The sequence below is a fragment of the Macrotis lagotis genome, chromosome 6 (assembly GCF_037893015.1).
Source record: "Macrotis lagotis isolate mMagLag1 chromosome 6, bilby.v1.9.chrom.fasta, whole genome shotgun sequence".
Lineage (NCBI taxonomy): Eukaryota > Metazoa > Chordata > Mammalia > Peramelemorphia > Peramelidae > Macrotis > Macrotis lagotis.
The window spans coordinates 153,855,981-153,880,146 of record NC_133663.1 but is presented as its reverse complement, the minus strand read 5'-3'; positions in this window follow the sequence as shown (position 1 = coordinate 153,880,146).

Genomic DNA, 24,166 nt, shown 5'->3' with positions numbered 1-24,166 from the left:
CCTTTGGCAAGTCACTTAACTCCATTGCCTTCCCCCACAAAAAGAGGTAGCTCTTTTCTTTGCCAAAGGAAACCCTACTATGTTTTTAGATAATCCCATTAATCTCATTTTCTTCAGCAGATTACCCTCTCAATCTTCAGTTCTCTCACAATATTCAATATCTCATTATCTAAAGATTATTTTTTACATACAAACCTATTTTACTTCATCCTCAAAATTCCTTCTATTCACCCAGCTTTCTTCCCATTCATGGCTAAATTCTTCGAGATGACAGTCAGCAAGTTATCTGACTTCCTACCTCACTATCCAATAGGAATTGTTCTTTCCAAATTTATCAATGATCTCTAACTTCCCAAAATCTAATGATCTTTTATGATTTTTTTTATCCTTTTTTTAAAAAGGAGGTAGTAGAGAAGAAATTGGAATAAATTCACTTACCCAGGATCACACAGTTAATTAGTGTCTGAGGCTGATTTGAACTCATTTGAGATAATGCCAAGAGTTAAGTTTAGGTCTATATTGCAGTATATGGAATTGAAAAAGGAGTATGGGAAGCAACTACAACTAACAGAGAAAGTTGAAGACTCTAGGACTGGCATTCTGTTCACTGTGATACCTAGCAATCTCAATTCTTTTCCTTATTGACCTTCTGCAGTCTTTGTCACTATTGATCACTTACTTCTCCTTGAAATTTTCTTCTTTCTAGTTTTTTTAGCATGTCTCCAATTTCTTCTTCTACTTGTTTATTATTTCTTGTTCCACTTTGCCAGATCATGCATACTAACAATGGGAGTCACCCAAGTTCATTCCAAAACTCTCTTTTTCTGTTCTCTATATGAGTTATTTGATTGTCTCATTTGCTACCATTAATTCAATGATTAGCTATATACAACTGATTCTCAGATCTATTTATTCATCCCTTTCTCCTGACTATTAGACTCACATCTTCAACTGCCTGTTAGACAGCTCAGTTGTGTCTTGTAGACACATTAAATTCAACATATCTAAAATTGCATTTTATATATTTTCCTCTAAACTCTCTTTTCCCCATCTCCCTTATTAATATACATAGTACCTCTATTCTCCTGTTCATTTAAGCTTACAAACCAGATGTCATTTTTTGACTCCTCATTCTCTATCATACCCCCTTCCCCATCATATATAATTATTTGTCCTGTTCTGTTAATTCTAACTTATTATGCCACCTCTCTCTTATCTCTTTGCTCCTCTGGCACTGTGATCACCCAGGTTAATGTCCTCATTTCATCATCTTTGGATTTTGGCAGTTGACTTTTAATTTTCTTTCCTACTTTTTCGCTCCTTTGTCATACTTCACTAGGCTGACTATTTAATCTTCCAAAAGTGATGATTTGACCATGTTATTGCCTATTTAATGAACTCTAGTGACTACCTATTGCCTCCAAGATTAAAATATATTATCTGCTTTATTTTTTTAAATTTTATTTTTTAATTCTCATTTTGTAGTCTGCTTTATTTTTAAAGCTCTTGATAACATGGCTACTTTTTACATTTTTAGTCTTTTTTTTTAGAATTTATACTTTTCTTGCTCTGTGGTACAGTGACCCTGATTTACTTATTATTTCATAAACACAACAGTCCAAGTCCCTATTCTGGACATTTTTTACCAAAACCCCACTATTATTGTAATCACTCTTAAGGCAACTCAACAGATTAGAGAACTTCACTGACTGTCCAAAGTTTGCTGCTAACTTGGAGGAAAAGATGACTTAACACATTATTGGCAACTATGGACTAGAAAAAGTGGGGATAGCTTTCAGACATTTGATATATTGCACCACGTTTGTTCAACTGGTCCAGAATGCAAACAAAGGATTGGTTTGAAAAAAATGATGGGAAAATTCAGACTGCACTTAATGAAAATCAAGAACTCCATTGTTATCTACCAACAAGCCATTCTAAAGAAGGCAGCATTTAATTCCATGAAAAATAAAGTGCAACTTCTGGGGAAGATGGAGGAGAGAAGCCAGGCACTGTACTAAGGTCTCCTGGCTTTCCCTGAGAACTAATATGAATCAAACATCTTAACAGAATTTAGATCCACAATACACTGAAAAAGATGGGAGAAGAACATCAACCAACAAGGTCTGTTTTAGGGGAGTATGAGTGAGCTGGGGCAGAGAGCAGAAAGCAAGTGCAGGGATGGTAGGATGAAGCCTGGGGGAAAAAGCTGAGAATAGCCCTGGATGCTTTGGCTGTGTGAGAGGTGGACTGGAGAGCTCCTGTGAGGCTGGAGGGAGAGTTCAGGTGCCCTGGGAGGAAGAATTCCAGAGTGCTGCTAGACATTGATTTAGTCAACTTGGCTGGTCTGGAACACCAAGGTCATGAACCCTGTATTTTGAGGAGAGTAACCTTGTTTCCAGTTGAGTTTCATTCCCCCCCCACCCCAATCAGCATGGGAGAAACTGATTCTTCTGAGAACAAACACAGTAATAACCTTGATCCCCTGCCCCAGGCTCAGGTGTGGGCAGCAGATCTCTTTCAGTACTGGGTGAATAATAAAGACATTAACTATATAGCCTGAGGGCCTAACCTACATTGTTGGAAGATAATCAAGATGCTGCTGTTCCCCTCCCACCCTACCCCCCTTTCTATGGAGTGGACCACAAATCAAGGTCTCAGACACTCCAGAGAAAGTGTCTAGCATCCCCTTCTGGCTGGCCCACTTAAGAGTTAGTTGCTAGGCCCAGTGAGCTAAGCCTCTATGGATTTCAACTCCAAAGGTCTGTAAACCAGCCCTTTCCCCAACACAAGATCATAGAAAAATGAAGAAAAGCCAGTGGAAGGGGTGGTCCATCAAAAAATACCTTAAGGGGGAAATTAATAAAATCAAAAGCAAGAAAACTATTAAATGAATAAATAAAAAAGTTGGTTTTATAAAATAAACAGTAAAATTGATAAAATTTTGGTTAATTTGATTAAAAAAGAAAGAAAACCAAATTAATATTATCATAAATGAAAAAAATGAACTCACCAACCAAGGAGGTGGAAAGAATTACTTTGCCTAACTGTATAAGTCAAAAAATGTGATAAAGCTAAGTGAAGTGGATGAGTATTTATGAAAATATAAGGGGTCCAAGTTAAATGAAGAGGAAATTAAAAACTTAAATAACCCTATATCAGGAAAAGAAATTCAATAGGTTATCATTGAATTCCCTAAGAAAAAATATCCAGAGCCAAATGGATTCACAAGTGAATTCTATCAAGTATTTGAGGAACAATTGGTTCCAATCTTCTATAAACTCTTTGGAAAAATAGGTGAATTTAGAACTCTGCCTAACTGCTTTTATGACACCATTATAGTGCTGATACCTAAGCCAGGAAGAATCAAAGCAGAATAACAAATTATAGACCAATTTCCCTAATGAATATGGATGCAAAAATCTTAAATAACATCTTAGCAAAGCAATTACAGCAAATTATCAATAGGATAATACATTATGACCAAGTAGGATTTATCCTAGGAATGCAATATTAGGAAAACTGTCAGCATAGTTGACTATATCAATAACAAACCTAACAGAAATCATATGATTATCTCAATAGATGCTGAAAAAAGCCTTTAACAAAATACAGCACTCATTTCTACTAAAAACACCAGAGGGTGTAGAAATAAATGAATTCTTCCTTAGAGTGATAACCAGTATCTGTCTGAAACCATCAACAAATATTACATGAAATGGGGATAAACTAGAGGCATTCCCAATAAGATCAGTGGTAAAATAAGTGTGCCCGTTAGCCCCACTACTATTCAATATTGTATTAGAAATGTTAGCTTCAACAAGAAGAGAAGAAAAAGAAATTGAAGGAATTAGAATTGGGAAGGAAGAGACAAAACTCTCACTCATTGCAGATGACATGATGGTTTACCTAAAGAATCCTAAAAAATCATCTAAAAAACTACTAGAAACAGCAACTTTAGCAAACTTGCAGGATATAAAATAAATCCACATAAATCCTCACAGCAGCAAGCAATCCCATTTAAAGTAACTTCAGACAACATAAACTAGCTGGTAGTCTACCTGCCAAGGCATACTCAGAAACTCTATGAAAACAACTATGAAACACTTTTTTCACAAATAAAATCAGATTTAAAAGACTGGGCAAATATCAAATGCTCATGATTAGGCTGAGTTAATATAATAAAAATGACAGTTCTATCTAAATTAAACTTTTTATTTAGTGCCCTACCAATCAAAATTCCAAAAAAATTACTTTAATGAGTTAGAAAAAATTGTAAATTCAAATGCAGAAATAAAAAGTCAAGAATTTCCAGGGATTTAATGAAAGAAAAGTGCAAAAAAAAAGGTGGCTTAGCCCTAGCATATCTAAAATTATATTATAAAGCATTATTCATCACAACTAAGATGATATGGGGCAGCTAGGTGGTGCAGTGGATAGAGCACCAGCCCTGGAGTCAGGAGTACCTGAGTTCAAATCTAGCCTCAGACACTTAATAATTACCTAGCTGTGTAGCTTTGGGCAAGCCACTTAAAAAAAGAGATGAGAGCTAAATGTATAAAGGATTTAGACATAAAATTCAATATTAGAAGCAAATTAGGAGATTAAAGAATAATTTCCCTTCTAGATCTATCGAAAGGGAAGCAGTTTATTACCAAGGAAGAGATGAAGAACATCATTAAAAACAAACTAGTTAATTTTATTTACATTAAATTAAGAAGGTTTTGCACAAACAAAACCACTGTAACCAAGATCAAAGGAAATGTAGTAAATTGGGAAACAATTTTTGCAACTAGTATATCTGACAAAGGACTCATTTCTAAAATATATAGAGAACTGAGTCAGATTTATTTTAAAAAAAGTAATTCCCCAATTGATAAATGGTTAAAGTATATGCAGAGGCAATCTACAGATGAGGAAATCAAAGTGATCCATAGTCATATGAAAAATTATGAAAAATTGCTCTAAATCATTACTTATTAGAGAAATGGAAATTAAAGCATCTCTGAGGTACCACCTACCACCTCTCAGACAGGCCCATATGACCAAAAAAGACAATGATCAATGTTGGAAGGGATGTGAGAAATCTGGGACACTAATGCTTTATCGGGGGAACTGTGAATTCATTCAAAGTTTCTGGAGAGCAATTGGAATTATCCCCAAAGGGCAATAAAAATGAGCATACCCATGATCTAGCAATACTACCACTGGGTCTATTCCATGAAGAGCTCATGAAAAAAGGGTAAAAACACCACATGTACAAAATTATTCACAGCAACCCTGTTTGTGGTAGCAAAGAATTGTAAATTGAGTGAATGTCCACCAATTGGGGAATGATCAAATTGTGGTATATGGAACACTATTGTTCTATTAGAAACTAGGCCAGATGGGATTTCCAGAGAAACCTGGAAAGACTTGCATGAACTAATGCTATGCAAGATGAGCAGAACCAGAAGTACACTCTAGCAACAACATGGGGGTGATGAATAACCTTAATGGACTTGCTCGTTCCATCAGTGCAATAATCAGGGACAATTTTAGGGTATTTACAATGGAGAATACCATCTGTCCAGAGAAAAAACTGTGGTGTTTAAACAAAGACCAAAGATGACTACCTTCAATTTTTTTTTAAAAAAAGTTGTCTTATGCACTACATAATCTTGCTGTCTATAATATTTTTTACTCAAGATATGATTTTCCTCTCAACACATTCAATTTTGATCGATGTATAGCATTGGAAACAATCTAAAGATTGTAAGACTACCTTCTGTTGAGGGGGGAGTTGGGAGAAGGAAGGGAGGTTGGGGAAATTGTAAAATTCAAAACATTACAAAAATGATAGGAACTCCTATTGTATATAATTGGAAAAGAAATAAAATATTTATTACAAAAAAGAAAATAAAGTACAAGCAAAGCTTAAGAGTCTTGATTTAGTAAGAAGACAGATTAAATTCAGTTTTATACTGATAGTAACAATCCAAAGAATTTTCATGATACCTTGAAGATCACTGATAAACCAAAGACCTTTTGTGTATTTCAACTATTCACCTCTGATGGATCCCCACACTTCAGTAATAATGGCATGATCTTGGAGAGATGGGCTGAATACTTCCATATTGTTCTCAACAGACTATCATCATCCATTGCTGAAGCCATTGACCATGTGTCTCAGTTTGAAGTCCTTATTTCTCTGGGTAAACTTCCAATTAAAGATGAGATTTTTGAATACCATTAATTTCCTCTTATTTGACAAAGAACCTGGTGCTGATTCCATTCCAGCAGGTTTTACATATATACATATATATATACACACAAGGAAAGGGTCTATCTGCCCACAAAAACACTGACATAATCTTTTGAGTTATATGTCAAGAGGAGTTTATTCTTCAGGAAATAAAGGATGCCCTGACTACCTGACTATTCATCTGTATCAGGGAAAAGGACAATCATAAAAGAGACAGTCACAGGGGGTATATTTCTCTTTTAGTCATTGTTGGCAGGATTTATTGTTGGCAGAGTCCTTCTTCATTAGTAATTCTTTACTAATTTGTCCTAGAGCCAGATAGGGTCTAAAAACAGTTGGTATGATGTTTGCTTCCCAACAGTTCCAAGAGAAATGATACAATAAAAATAGAGTGATTTGGAGTTAGAGCACCAGAGTTCAAATCCTGGTTCTGTTACTCATTAAATACCTATATGATTTTTCAAGTAACATGGCATTTTTCTAAGCATCAACCTCAATTATAAAATGAAGAAATAATGTAAAACAATTTCAAGCTCCTAACAGCATTTAATTTTGATCTTGTAATTTTTTGCTCAAAGTTTTCTAAGGTATGTTCATCTTCATTGTTTCTTCTATTGTGTGGATGTTTGCTCTCTTAAAAAAAAACTGTTCACTACTTTAAAGGGAAAAGAGAATTTAATAAATATTTATTGAATTGAATTGTAGTTTTAAAATCCATTGGAATTTCAAATAATGGGATTTTCTCCCATCTTAATTTTTTAAATCCATAGAAATTTTTAATAATTAGATCTTCTTTCATCTTAACTGTTTTTTACTAATTTTATTTATTAGTAGATTTCAGAGGGGCAAAACAGGTTAAAAATTTTCACCTGAGTTGTGCTTTAACCAGCGCTAAAAATAGATTGGAGTAGCCATTTAACAAATCCTTGTTTACTAAGATTGGTGGGAAAAGTGTTGGTTAGACAGAAAAATTCTTTGCCTTTGATTAGAAAAGTGATATGTAAGCATGTTAATATTCTACTGTAAATAATTATACCTTAAGAGTTGACTACTTCACTATTTTCATGTGATTTTAGTTTGATTACCAGGGAGAAAAATGCTTCAGAATACTTGTGAATGTGAAAATCTTGCATATGTGTCAATGCAATATTTTAGATTCGCGAAACAATCTTGATGTGTGAAGGGGATGGGAAATTTAAATTTATTGCATGCACATCTGTTCTTATTAGTATTCTCTCTGTCAATTTATAGATAAGAAATTAATAAATTAAGAAATAAAATAGCAATAGCCAAGACTCTATAAGGACTTCTGTCAAATCAACACTCATTGGTCTGCCACTTAGGTCCAAATATATCCATCTCTATTGTACTTTCATGCCAAGAAAGAATTTAGAGTTATCCTTTGGTCTTGGACACAACTTCCTCATATAAAGAAAATGAAATGTTTACATGTTTTCCCTGCAGGTTTCTACATGTAGGAATGAGAATGGTTTGAAAATGTATCAGTTTTGTTGCAGCCATACTTTCATACTTTTCACTCTGTTGTTTACTCAAGGAATAAAAAGGAAACAAAACAAAATCCCCTTCTAATTAGAATATCAGATTAGTCTGTCTCAGAAAGAAGTAACTTTCATTAGAAATATTTGAACTAATCTTAAATAGTAAAATTGTTGAGAATTTGTAGAGGAATTTTTTTAAAGCAATGACTATATTAAATACCTTGAGACATCCCTTTCAATTTGAGAATTTGTGATTCTATGATAACAGATCCTTGCCTTAACTACATTCGTATTTTATTATCTCTCATAATTGCTTCATCTGCAATATTTCAAACTCATAGCTCTATGGTCATAATGGATTCTACTGTCACTTCTTCCATCCCCTTATATTATACCTTTTTCCCCTTCCCTTTCCCTCTTAGTTCACAAGATTTTTGCAATTTTTTTCTTTTACTTCTATGAAGACTGAATTCCATAGTTAACCTTATCAATGCTGCCTTATTTCTCACTTTGAAATGTATTTCTCCTTTAACTGTTCTATCTGCCATGCCAATATCCAGCACTGGTTCATCTTCCATAATCCAATGATTTTTTTACTACACTTGTTGTCCAGATATTTGTTGTTCTTCCTGTCTAATACCACTTTGGCTCTCATTGCTGAATAAGCTTCCTTTTTTCCCTGTTTATTAAAATCCTATTCCATTCTCTTGTGGGCAGCATAAACCTTTTTCTTATTATTCATATCCAGTCCCCTACCACTTCACTCTTGAAAATAACATAAATTTCTAATTTGATGCTAAAATCAAAAGCATTTTAATGAACTCTCTCATCTTTTCCTATTTCTGTCTATGAACATATCAAACCTTGTAGGAACTATGTCTAATAACCAAGTATTATTGTATTGATAAAATTGCAACATAGCACTGCTTAAACATTTTCAATGTTCTTTGAAAAACTGTGATGAATGGGAGGGAGATGCTATAGTACTTAACATAAACAAATGCCTCAATTTTTTTTAAACAAAAAAAGGAAACAAAAAAGAAGAAAGAAGAAGAAAAAAATAAAGAAAAGAAGCAAGAAAATAAAAACCAAGCAAGAAGGATGGAAGGAGGGGAAACAAAGAGAACCCATAAAAATTTTGCTATTAACTCAGTAGGTCTTAGAAAAATCTGTAATATGTTATTAAAGGAATGATTTATGAACATTTATAATGAGAAGCTGTGATCACTAGCAGCTAGCATGGCTTCATCCTGAACAATAGATGCTAATTAATATCATTTTCTTCTTTTGAAAACTAGATTAACTGCTCATGGGGATACTGTTTTCACTAAAATCTCAAATACTATTCATGAACAAGATAGGGAATATTGTAGTGTATATGATCCTAAAGTTATATGCATTTGTGACTTATTCAGTTTCTTTGGATCAAAAAGATATTTTCAATTGGTTATGGTCAGCATGAATGGAAAGCTCTATTGAAATGTCCAAAGGTTCTATCTTTGACCTTTCTCAGTTGCACAATTTCATTAACAAATTGGAAGAAATCATAGATGAATGCTTTATCAAATTTGCCAATAATTAAGATTTTAGAGAGATTACTTAGAAAATGAATTGCAGTGCAGAATCTAAAAATATGTTGATAAATTAATCTACCCAATAGAATAGATTTTTTTTAAACTAGACCTCTGATTTCACTGGTAAAAGGAAATTCCCATGATATCTATCAATAAATGAATTAATCAGCATACTACATTCACCTCCTCTGCTTTATCTGGATTTATCTGGAGCACTGAAAATTTAATTGAACTTTTTAGAATCACACAATAATATGTCAAAAATTGATTTTGAAATCAGGTCTTCAAAATTTCAAATTCATATGTCTATTATACTACATTACCCCTCCCCTATAATTTTACAAAGAAATTAAATTCCATATTCTATACTTAGAATGAAAAACAAATCAATTGTATTTCAGATTGAAGATAGAGTATGTATATATGTTTGTATGTGTATGTATATGTGTGTGTGTTAGAGAGATATGGGGGAGACAGAGACAAAGACAGAGATAGAGAGACAGAGGGAGAGAGAAGTAGAGAGACTGTACTCAACCAGTAACTATGAAGAAATATTTAAATAACCATAATAATAAACAGATTCAATATGAGTCAATTCTGTGACATGGTAATTGCATATAAGCTGATATTATCTTTGACTTCATTAAGAGAAATATATTGCCCTAAATAGAAAGTATGACCAGATAATTTCTGTGATATTATTTCTAAGTGCAATATTTAAGGATACAGATAACTTTGAATTTGTCTAGAGGTATGCAAACTGAATAATGAGAGCTGAGAATTCCATATGATTTGAGAAATATTTGAAAGAATTGGTCATTTTTAGCTTGAAGCAAATTCAGAGGAGAGTGGAGAATGATTTTACTGCAAATTTTTAAAGTATTGACATGTCTTCTGGTTCAGAGAGAACAAAAATCAATGAATAAAGTTGCAAAGAGGGAGATTACACCTTTGTGTAAACTAAAAAATAAACCATCTGAAAGATGATAACCACTCACAAATTAAATAGAATACTTTGGAAGGTAGTGGGTTTTTCACCTTTGCTGAATTTTCATGTCAAAATTTGCCCTTACTGTTGTAAAAGAGATTTCTGTGAAGATATGAACTAGTAATTTCTTATCTTTCAATATTGAGATAAATGCTCAAATTACACTTCTTCATTGAGATCCTCTGATAATGTGAAATTCATAACTTATGTTTTTTATAATATTGCTAGTATTTCTGACATGTTACTTTTTGATATCTCAAAATGTTTTTTATCTTTACCCAATCTTTCCTCCTTTCTTATCCATTGAATTCATCATCTCTTGTGTCTCTCTCTTGAGCTATCAATTTTCTCATATTTATTTTTCATTTTCAATCATTTTCTGCTCACTGATTCTTTCCCCTCTTCCTACAAAAATAGCTCATTTTATCTCTCTCTCCTTTTTAATGTTGTCATGGTTTATAATTGAATTGTTTTTACTTGCTTCCTTTTCCTCTTGTTATCAATTCTGAAATTCCTTAGAAACCTCTCCCTTTCTCAATAGTTGTATTGTTGTTGTTCTGTAAAAAGGTCACCAGAGACATTTTTATCATAGTGAACTTGATAGTCATCAGCAAATATGAACATTTCCTTATGCATAAGACAGAAGTAGGTGTTTGCATACAACACTGAGAATACCATCTGTTACTAATTAATTTTAGAGTATATATCAACTTTAATATGGCAGTGCAATCCTGGTCTTTTTGTCTATATTGCCTTCTGAACTTTCTTCTGCTCACCAAATCCAAAAGCCTTTACCTCTATATTCATTTTATTTTTAAAGTAAAGCCTCACTTCACCCTCAGACTTCTTGACATCTTTTTTTTGACAATGTTGGCCCCCCTTTCTTCTTGAAACTCTCTACTCCCATTACTTCTGTGTCATTATTATATTTACTGATTTCACACATACCACTTTGGCACTGTATATACATGATTAATATATGACTCTAATCCAATGCTGAAAAGGTTAATAACTATTATCATTTATATATGACTCCAATTAGCTACTGGGTAGTTTATTTATTTATTTTTTCCAATTTCATCTCATATTTTACATTTCTATATTCATCTACTTACAAGTTTTTGAGTTTCACAATTTTCTTCCACTCTCCCCTCTTCATGGCAGTAAAATAATTTGATATGGATTATACATGTTCAATTGTGTTAAACATATTTCTATATTAGTCATGTAGGGGAAAAAAGGAATTAGAGTTAAGGGCAAAATGTCCATGAGAGTAAAGGAAAAAAGGACATAAAAGAAATTTCAAAGAATGAACATAGTGTGTTTTGCTCAGTTTTCAGAACATAAAATCCATAGTTTTTTCCTCTTTATGTGGATGGCATTTTCTATAACAGGTCTCTTAGGATTGTTCTTGGTCACTAAACTGCTGAGTGAGTTGTGACCATCATAATTGATCATCTTACAATGCTGCTGTCAATGTATACAGTGTTCTCCTGATGTCACACACTTCATTCAGCATCATAAAGTTCAAAAAGATCTTTCAACGCTTTTCTAAAGTTTGACCACTCATGATTTCTCACAGAAAAGTAGTACTCCTGAGTATATGAATACCATAATTTGGTGAGTCATGCCCTAATTGATGGTCATTCTCTCAATTTCCATTTCTTTGCCACTATAAAAAAAAGAGCTGCTATTAATATTTTTGTACATGTGAGTCTTTTCCCCTTTTATGATCTTTTTGGGGGTTTAGACAGCAGTGGTATTGCTCAATGAAAGGATAGGCACAGTTTTATTGCCCTTTGGCTATCCAAATTGCTCTCCAGGTTGGATCAGTTCACAACTCCACTAACAGTCCACTAGTGACCCAGTCTTTCTACATCTTCTCCAATATAAATAATTTTCTTTTTTTGTCATTTTAGTCAATCTGATAGGTGAGAGATGGTTTCTCAAAGTATTTTAACCTGCATTCTCTGATCAATAATTATTTGGAGCATTTTTCATTTGATTATATATAACTTTAATTCCTTCATCTGAAAAATTATCTATTCATCTGCTTTGCCAATTTAGCATTATTATAGTAAATTTGACTCAATTCTCTAAAAATTTTAGAAATGAGTACAGAAATTCTATCTTTGAAAATTATTTCCCAGCTTTCTGAATTCCTTCTAATCTTGGTTGCATTGGTTTTGTTTGGGATGCTGGGTAGGTTAACAGAAATAACCTACTTGGTTCCCCTTCTCCAACTGATTTTCACTGTGCAGCTAGGTTATTTTTTTTCCTAAACCACAAGTTTTCTGGTGTTATTACCTTCACAGATTACCTATTGATATCTATTAATAGAACAATATCTAAACTTCTCAGAGTAAGGAAAAATAAGACTAGAGGAACTGTTTGAACTAAGACTAGGCAAAGCCTTGTTGTAAAGTTGAGTATGAACTTTGAACTATAATGGGGAGACAATGAAGTTTTCTGACTTGAGAAATTTCATAATCAAAATTTATTTTGGGAAGATTTTTCTCCTATTGCTACACATATTGGACTGGAATGAGAAGAATATGGGGTTGGAAATTGCACTTGGAAACATTCTTTAATAATCCTTATTTAACATGGAACTGATAAAAATTCACATTAAAGTTTGCAAAATATCATTATAATAACCCTGTGTGGTTGGGTGTTGAAAATATTTTCCGTCTCTGCCTTATGAGATTAGCTAGTTTTTCTTTAAAAGCTATTGGAATTATTCTTGAGATTAATTAGATAATGGGTCTAAAACTCAGCATAACATCTATATTTCCTATGCACAAAAATCAGTCCATGAGGAAGTAAATGTATATTTCTCCTTATACTTCTGGATAGAAAAATAAACATGGAAAACACAGAGCCAGGGAATCTATGCCAAGTTGAGTCAGTATAGTTTCTTTGCTGAATATCCTTTCTCTGCCATGATGGAAGAAACTTTTTGTTAACCATTAAGTGAGCTCACAGTATCTCATTTCATTGCAGTCCTGAAGCTAAAGTACTAAAAGAGCTTCAACAATACCTTCCTTATAAATTCAATTTACTGAACAGTAAACTGAGGCACCAAGTGCCTAAGTAATTTGCCCCATGATCATTCATCTAAAAACGTGTTGTAGGTGGGATTTGAATATAGTTCTTTGGATGCCAATTCCTATACTTTATTTACTGTTCTATGATGTCTCTCAAAATGATGAGTATTTATGCTAAGGTGGCACTACTGGTAATGGAAAGGAAGGAACACATTCAAATCACATATCCAGTACGTGCTTAAATGATTTTAGTGTATCATAGAAAGTAAAGAGGATGTTAATAAAAACTGAAGTAATCTAGAAAGGTTTGTGAAAGAGATGAAGCTTGATTTTGAGGAAGGTGTAGGAATTGACAGAGGAGAAAAATGAAGTGGAAAATCTTAATGAAGGCAAAGAGACAAGTATGAACAAGGTTTAATTATATGATCATGATGAAATCAAACTATGAGTACTAGAGTATAAGATGAATCTTAGGAGTTATGAGGAATAATTCTTAAAGTAAAATATGTCCATATTTTGATGGATATTTAAATTCAGGCAAAGGAGAAAAACTACATATGTACTTTTATACATACATACATATATCTATATATATATACGTATGTATTTGGCAGGATGTGGACAGAGATCATAGAACAAATAAAATGGATATTACTTGAACAGTGATATTCTAATGAATTATTATTTAATAGGATTGGAGACAAAATTGCAACAGAAATAGGAAGTCATGAAGAACTGGACTAGGAATATACATATGCATATACATATACATATACATATACATATACATATACATATACATATATGCATACGCATACGCATACATATACATATACATGCACACATATATATTTGTATACATACACACATACATATATGTATAAACACAGCACCCACATATATATGCATGCTTGTAATGCATATAAAACACAATATGTACCACACATATGCACATACATATATGAAGAGAGAGAGTTCATCTTGTCCACACCCCAATTATTTTACAAATGAAAAAATGAAGTTCTAGGGAGGTTGTGTATTGTTACATAGGGAGAAAATTAAAATTTGAACCTAGATCCTATAATTCCAGAGCCCTTGGCTGTTTTCTGTAAAATATTACAATACTAGAGGAAATATAGAGCAAGAATAGAAAAGAGTGTCCTGCTATATATCTTACCCACTCTGAACCTAAGCACTATTACCCATGTATTGAAGCTAGCACAGTTTATCATCTCCAGGACAAGCATGCTCTCTCTACCAAATATAGACCAAAAAGAAAAGTTGATTGGTTTATTAGCCTTCAGTCAAGGTTGCTTTGTCATTTGATATCCACTTTATCTGGAGAATATGACATAACTGCTTCTCCCAATGGTCGTGACTGTACATGCATATTAGAGTTAAAAGCATTCCTAAAGTAATGCAGTCTATTTATTGCCAAAATATTAGACTAATTTATATTCATTTATACTGAAAGTAGGACACACTTGACAGCTATTAATCCATATAGTAATTAGCATTAGCTTTGCAAGCTGCAGATAATATAAAAAGCTTATGCTGTGATATAAAATTTTTCAATGGATCATAATTAGCACACAACTTCAGTTTCTGATTATTCATTTTTATTTGATTGTTTTAGAAGTTGTGACTAATTATTGTAAATGAATATAAATTATTGGAACTGTATGTTGGAAGTATTGAGGAAAGAATGATAATTTTGACATTGCTATTTTCTCATATTTTTGTTAACATTTTAAAAACAAAACAATTATTGTAATTTCCTCTTTTAAGAAGAAATTTAGTATCTAGCTACTTTTTAAAAATGAAAAAATATTTTTGTTATATTTAATATTGCTCTAAACTCTATATAACAAACTTTATTTTTTTCAGAATGTGCATACAGTATCACTTTTTGTTAACCACTGTGAACTAAACAAAAAAATCTAAGAAATATTTTTGTTGAATGTTTTCTCAACAAAACAAAATTGAGGGGACTTCAGATGGGGTCATGACCCCTTTATTTTATGGATGAAGAATATGTGATCTGAAATGGTAAACTGGCATTATTAGGTCATGTAACTAATATATAGCAGAGCAAAAATTTAAACTCCATTCGTCTCTACCTAAAGTCAAAAGTCATTCCACTGCACTACACTGCTTTTCCTATTCAATCAGCATGGTAGAATGGGGTGGGAAATGAATATGGAATTACAGGATATGAATTCAAATCTTTCCCTTGACACTCCCCTTGTGACCTCAATTTCCTCAACACAAATGAGCAAGTTTTATTAGATAAGTTCTAAAATTCCTTGCTTCTTTAGATCTATGATCTTGTGATATTGTTATAATAATGCTAAGGGTATACATAAATTCATAACATTTTTTCATGCACATGTATCTATCACTTTTTATATTTATCTATAGGGAAAGATAGATTGAGAGAAGGTATTTCTTAGAATTAAGGACAAATCAACTTTAGCTGAATCCTAGCAATACTTAACATTAGTTTTTGGAACTGGCAAATTGCTAATTTTTTGTTTTAGAAAAATAAAAGGACCTACAAAATAACATGCCTCAGGTTCATTATATCTGTTGATAAGAGAGTAATGTTAATGATTCCAGGTCTCAAGTTCACTTCTACTCTAGATAAGTTAACTTCAGTTTTTTCCCATATACACAAGTTATATTCACCTTCTTAGACCATCATTTTAAAAAAGCAAATGAATAAGCAATCATGTCATTTATCATAAATGAAGTTCATGAATGAAAAGATTCATGAACAACATTAATCTAATAAGATTAAAAAGGAAAGAGATTGACTAAGAATCTTATTTTGGGGTTGTGGGGAGTAGGTCATGGAGATTCTTAACTTTTATTCCTTTTAATAAATTTCATTGTTTTTAGTTCTATAAAGTAATTATTTGATAATTTGCTTGATGCCAATGAATAAATAACTAGCATTTTTATTTTTCCTATATGGGTTCAATCTGCCATTTGGTTGACTTGCAGCTTTATGAATTCTCAATGTAATAAATAAATCAGTGACATTAAATGAGTGCATATGATTAAGTGTAGATTGTATGCATCAAGGCAAAGGTTGCTAACAATGTTAATTCTTGGCATTGTTTTTCTTAATGTTTAGGCCTCTTTTTCTACAAAGAATATTTTCTTCTTGAATTCAACATTCTGTAATTCCCACAAGTGCCTGAATAAGGTAGACTCATGATTATTTTATATATTCTGTAATTATTTTGAATGAAATTTCTCTTTCATTCTTTTCCTGCTGAGTTGTGCTTGTTACATACAGAAATGTTAATTTTATGTGACTTTATTTTATGATCTGTGACATTGTTGGAGTTATTAATTTTTCATATATTTTTAATTGAATCTTGAAGTAAATCATCACATAATCTGTAAAAAGCAGTGATCTTATTTGCTTGTTACCAGTGCTTATTTCCTCAATTACTTTTTCCTTATGATATGGCACTTTTTGTATTATATCAAATTATAGAGGTGATATTAGATACCTTGGCTTTAACTACTCAGGAATATTTTGGAAAGGTTTATTTCATCCCCTTAAAATACATGGCTGGTACCTGGATTTCCAAAGATAATTTATAGGAATGACTCTTATGTCGTGTCAGTATATGAGTGATTTTTTCCCCTCTATCTGTTGATATAATCATTTCATTCTTGGTATATTTTCATTAATATGGTCTGTTATATAGATACTTTCCCTACTACTTAACCAACTGTGCATTACTGTTTAAATTCAGTGTGGTTATAGATTATAATCTCTATTTTTCCTGATTTACAGAGCATGATTATATTTCTCCCATGAAAAGAAGTTGGTTTGTCCTCTTCTTTTGTTGTTATTGTTGTTACCATTATTATTATTATTATTTTGCACACTGACTGTATACTATTAAATTAATTATCCTTTGATACAATTCTGTTAAATCTACATGAACCCAGTTTTTTCTCCCATTGACTTTTTCATTCCTCCCCTGAAAAGAGGTTTATTAAATGATCTATTGCTCTATTAATATGAATATTTAATTTTTTGGTAAATATACATTTTTTGATGGCTAGTTTTGTTAGTTTATATTGAGCAAAATAATTTCTAATAAATTCCTTTGGTTCTACTTGATTTGCTGTTACTTACTTTTTCCATTTCATTTTATATTTTTAAATTGTATTTATTTTTGAATTTTACAATTTTTTTCCTTAATCTCGCTTCTCTCTCCCCACCCCCACAGAAGGCAGTCTCTTAGTTTTTACATTGTTTCCATGCCATATATTGATCTAAATTGAATTTAATAAGAGAGAAATCATATCCTTAAGGAAAAAATAAAATATAAGAGATAGTAAAATTACATAATAAGATAACAGTTTTTTCTTTAATTAAAGGTAATAATCTTTGGTCTTTGTTCAAAATCCACAATTCTTTCTCTGGATACAGATGGTATTCTCCAAATTGCCCCTTGATTGTTGCACTGATGAAATGAGCAAGTCCATTAAGATTAATCATAAACTCCATGTTGCTGTTATGGTGTACAATGTTCTTCTGGTTCTGGTCATCGCTTTCAGCTTCAGGTCATCCAAATACTTCCAAGCTTCTCTGAATTCCCATCCCTACTGGTTTCTAATAGAACAATATTGTTCCATAACGTACATATACCACAATTTGTTCAGCCATTCCCCAATTGATAGGCATTACCTTTGTCATTTTAATCGAATTTTATGCTTTCTTTTTAAAGTTAAATTAGCCAAAATGATTAATCTAATTAGTACTTTTTTCTTCAAAAACTTTTAGATTAATTTATTAATTGGAACAACTTTTTCACTTTAAATTTTGGTAATCACTTCTTTGATTTTTAAAATTTCAATTTTTGTACTTTAATTTGTTTTTTACTTGGTTTTCTGTTTTATTCTGAACTCATTTATCTTTTTTCTCTTCTGTCGTTAAACATGTTTAAAGATATGCATTTTACTTTTTATTCCATATAATTTTATTGCACTGTTATCAATAAAGAAATTAGTTCTGTTTTTCTATTTATGATGGTTTTTATGCCCTAATACATTGTTGATTTATACAGAGCTGAAAAATATAAGTACTATTATCTCCTTTCAATAACTGCCAGGTGCATACCCTAACTACATTTAAAAATTATTTTTAGATGCTTAGCTTATTTTTTGTCTGAATTTCTAAAGGTGTAAAAGGGGTATTATGGGATACCCCTCTGTTAAAATTATACTTTTTATCTCCAAAGCATTTAGCATTTTTCATAAGTATTTTCATATGAAGCCATGCTTTGAATACATGATTAAACATACTAATTACTGCCTATGATACGAATATAATGACGTTTCTCTTGTTGGAGGGTCTCTTTTAATTAAATCCATTTTTGTTATTATCTTGCTCATGGTCATGATGCTGTACCTTTTTTAAAATTAAACTGGAACATAACAGATTTCATTTCAGATACTGATTTTAATTCTGTGGACCTTCATTTTTCAAGTATATTTCTTTAAAGCAACATATCAGATTCTTCTAATTCATTTTGCTATCCTCTTTCACTTTATAAGTGGGTTCTTCCCATTCACATCACATGTTTATTATGTATGTGTGTCTTTTATTTTCTGTTATAATTTTCTTCCCCTTGCATCTCATCCCTTATTTACAAAATAGAAAGGGAAGAGGAGTGGAATAAATGTACTCAGCATAAATGTTCTAGGATTAATACAATCTGCTTCTGCTTCCTTCTCTTTTCTTCAGCCAGAGTCTAATTACAATTTCTTGCTTTTTATTTATTTCCTTTTAAATCTCTCTTTGGGATTTAAGTCCAGTGGTAACTAATTTGTAACTAACCACTTTCCACATCTATATTCTTGCCTATTTTCCCCTCTCCCCTTTCCTCCTTGCTTTACAGTTATGTGAAACATACTTCAAGAGTTAAAGGATTGTCTCTATTCTTCCTTTACTATACCAGTCCAATAAAAGTGAATTCCCATGTTTCCTGCTTTCTTCACCACTTCCCCCTAGTTTGTGAAGTCTTTTACTCAATGATCATGTGAGACAATTTCCTCTTCTACTTTTGTAATGTATTATTTTCTCCTTTTTTTCTTTTCTTAAAATTGTTAAGGCATAACAAATCCATTCCCAGTCCATCTGTTTTATTTAACTCTCTCCATGAACCCTAATAACTAAGATCTTAAGGTGATACTTGCATCATGCCCTACTGCTATTAGATTATAAATGTTTTATCTTTATTTTATCTCATATCTATTTATATTTTCTGGTTACTGAGTTTATATTTCCAATTTTTATCTTAATTAGGATTGCTTTGAAGTCACCTGTTAATCATTCAACTGTAATATTATGCACAATTTTTCTGTGTGTAAGTTATTCTTGAGTATAAAGTGATTTTTTAAAATTTTAATATAATTAATATAATGATATTATAATACAAGTTGTCTAATCTTTTTTTTTTACTGATGACTGTTACAGTATGTGTGATCTTCAATATTATTCATTGGTATTTGAATTCTTATCTTTCAAACCCCTTGAAGTATTTTTCTTTAATTTGGAAGCTTTGGATCTTGGCTATGACATGTGTTTAAACCATGCTTTTTTTTGAAGTTTTATTTTTTATGTATTTGGGAGCTATAGTCTTCTCATGGGTTTAACATATTGGATGCTCAATTATCAATATAGGTCTCCATGGTAGGATTAATTTTTGGTTTGTTCTAACTTTACTTCATAAATTTTTGCTTGTGTGAGGACCAGTTTTGTGCACTTTTGGATGTGATATTTGGAATTTTAATTGCCCTATTTTGTATTCCCTTTCATCCTGAACTGCTTTCTTGGTATAATAACTTGTCTTCTTCAGTAATCACAGAGGTGTCTAGACTAGAACTATCTAGAGCTCTGATTCAAAGTGAAATTTAAATACCATCTTCCCAACCTCAGCATTGCAAGTTCTTGTCCCAGATTTGTGATTTGGGCCACACAACTGTGGACTTGTCCCAGGTTAGAGCTTTAATAAATTGCTGCTGGAAATTTCTATAGTTTCTAAACAACAGAACTCCAGAACCTACTCTCCTCACTCCCTCCTCTTAATCTAAGTTCTCTGGCCTTGTTATTCAGTTATAGATTTCAGACTTGATGTATGTCTAGAGCCTACAGAAGCTTTATCTACTGTTCTTGCACTTTGTCCAGAACATCTCTTCAGGCTCATTCCCACTTCTTAATCAGGATTGTCATCACTAGATACAGGTTCCCTTCCAAGACTACACAACCCTAGGGTATGAGTAATATAGATATCAGTTGGCACTAGTTACATCTCTGTCAATAGCATCAAAATTCTATGTCCTACATTCTGGATGTGTTGTTTGTCTTAGTGCATAGTCATAGGAATAATTCTATTCACTTAATAGAAGGTTCCACTCCATGCTATCCTGGAATAGATACAACTTTTTGTTTCTATACAGTTCTATATATTTCCCTATACCAACAAACTGGAAGTGTGACTTATTCTGAATTTTTATTGAATTCAATCTAGTATCTTTTCTATACATTTGTTAGAGTAGTTTTGGGGGTGATAATACATTAATGATTTAACTACCTCCTACAATACTAATATGAATGGTATCCCTTTTTTTAACACTATGTAAATCTATGTTTTATGTAATTTTTTTGCAAATATATTTTTGGATTCTGCTTTCTATTTCATTCTGTTATCTTCTGTTGTTTTTGAAATGTCATGATATTCCAGTTTACTAATTTGGTTATTAATTATGCTTTTGCTTCTAACCTATTCTCATAATTTTCCCCTATCTTTTTTTCCCACCCTCAATACAAATTGGAATAAAATCGGTGGAATACAATAATTAAAGGGAATTTGGCTAACATTTCTGATTTAAAGAAGAAACAATCTTTTTGTGCTTTGTTGTCCCTCTTCTATTTCCCTTGCCCTGCACTTCATTGAACTCTTTTATTTTTATTCTTTTTTTATTCAATACTCACTTAATGCTTCCTCCTCTATGATAGTTTGCTTTTCTTATGGATATTCATTACCTACCGTGATATTTTTCCTTTTGTGTCCCCTCTTTCCCTCTGGTGTTTCTATTCCCTTCTATTCCCTTTGTGAGTTTATTGTGTGTATGTCTTTATGTGTGTGTGTATGTGTGTCTGTGTGTGTGTGTCTCACTCTCTCTCTATATATATATATATATAAATAATATATATATATCTTAATATTTATGTATATCTGACTTAGAAAAAAGTATTTCATATAATGTTTCCTTTATTCATGCTTCCTGCATTTTTGCTGTTTGGGATATGTAAGAAGCAAATAATTTCTTCATTCATAATTTTCTTTTCTATTTTTTTTTTTTTAGATTTTGCAAGGCAATGAGGTTAAGTGGCTTGCCCAAGGCCACACAGTTAGGTAATTATTAAGTGTCTGAAGTCAGATTTGAACTCAGGTACTCCTGACTCCAGAGCCAGTGCTCTATCCACTATGCCAACTAGCTGCCCCTTTTCTAATATTTTTAATTGCCTCCATTATTGAGCATCCATTTTTTTCATTGATAAATGAGCTCAGATTTGATGGGTAGGTCACCAAATGATATGTCTTGATCACCACTGCTTTTTGGAACACATTATTCCATTCTCACCTTTTTTTCTGGTAGGTAGTCTTGTATCATCTGCATTTTTTTCCCTTTGTACTTGAAGGTTTTTTCCTGAAATGATTTGTTAAATTTACCACTTCTTTATGTTTGCAGCTGTTTTGTTGTCCTTCTTGTTTTTGGAGGTTCTTTATGATTTTTTCTATTAGCATATCATTTTCTATATTCAGTAGTTCTGAGTAATTCTCATCTATCATTTCCTGTATCATGATGGAAAAGTTTTATTTTTTTTTGTTTTGTCCTATATGTTCTCAGAAACCTCTAAGAAAGTCATCTCTGCACAACCTGTCTTTGAGATCACTAAATTTTGTTTCCATAGTGAACATACTTCCTTTTTACTGTTTTTCTTTTGATGTTTCTTCTACCTAGTTCTGCATTTCTGTATATTTACATCCCCAATCTATTGTTCTTTAATTTGTTTCTCTGATGAAACTTATCTCATTTTCTATTTGGCCCATTACTTTGTTGTGTAGGCCACAAATTCTGCTCTCATCATTCTCAGTCATCTTTCACACCACTAAGTAATATAAGCTGTCATTTCATATTCTCCTTATACTCCACAGGTAATTCCATGTCAATCATTTCCCTATGTTTTGCACTTTCTAGTCATAGAAGTCTAAACCTGTTATTAGATCTAGAAGTCATTTTTTTTCTTTCTGCTCTTAATTTTACTGTTGATTCATCTGTTTTTAGTTTAAGCTCCTTGATCTTTCTTCTTTCTGATATCTTTGATAATTTTAGTCTCTCTCTCTCTCTCACAATCACCTATTATTTACTTTTTGAGTCTCTAACTTGCTCCTAAAGGTAGTTTCTTTGGGACTGCATCTCATAGTCTCAGTCTTCTGCTATATTGGGCATATGGTCTCCATCCCATGTGACTTTTGGGGAGATATAACTAACCCCACTGTTGTGCTATCCTTAGTGGAGTGTCACACAATTCTAATGCATACACTATGTCTTCTTCTGAGGTCTTGTTCTGCCTCCTCTGTTGCTTAGTTTTCTCACATAGTTATAGGGTTGGTTTTTGTAGTTTGGGCTCTCTCAGGCTCTTGGGATTGGAGAATTTAGTGTTACACTCTATTTTAAGTCTGGAAAAATATTCTGTCAATTTTCTTTTATTCCTGAATGCTCCCCTCTGTGGAGTTCTCTATGTGGATTCAATGAACTTCTGTAATATGAAATGCTACAGTGGTTAGTTGACTATCTATAGTCTGAAGGTGGGACCTCCATAGTGCTAGAAAGAGAAAGGGGAGATAAGGGTTTATGGAGCCCCATGCTTATCAAGTGTACCCTTTCTGCAAATATCATGTTGTTTGTGTGTGTGGGCAGGTAGCAAAGGGGCTCAGTGTAAAAATCAGATGATTTTTTAAAAAAAATCATTATCTTTTCTCAGATTTCAAGTGTCCTACATCACATAAGTTATATTTAGGACAGGTTTCAGGTGATTTGAGAAAACTTTTAGTTCAACTTTTTATCTCATGACTCATCTGTTCTTTAATTTTAATAAATTCATATTTATGTTGAGTGTTGATTTTATGCTGGTTCTGATGTCCTTAAATATTGTCTGTATGTATATGATTGTAGTGAGAGCTAAACCTATGGCAGGTGAATAGGATTTTGCCTTGTACTCATAACAAATTATCTCTTTCTCATGATTAAATTCATTATATTTATTTCTTGTTTTCTTTTTTTTTACAAGCAAAGTTTTGTATTACTTTTAGTTTTGTGTTACTTTCTCTGGATTGCAACCTGATTGTACTCATTATGTATATAATTTTGGCATTGCACTTTCAGTGACACAACTGCCTCTCTTTAACATTAAATGTCTCAGTTTCCTGAGACAATAGTTAGTTAACTATCACTTGAAGTAATTCTCTTACTTGGGGAAAAAAAACCCAACCATTTTTGGAGGCTTAATTATGACAGAAACTCTTTACTCTGGAACAAGAAACTGAAATGTACATCCATTCATTCATAAACTTTGATGTGTCACTTTCCAAATTACATCAATATATGCCCAGTTGTTTGCCAGTTTCACTGAGGAAACCAAATCATTAACTAGGAACCCAAAATGCAAAAACTAAAAGAATTAAGAAACGTTGAACAAAGCATAAAGGTTACAC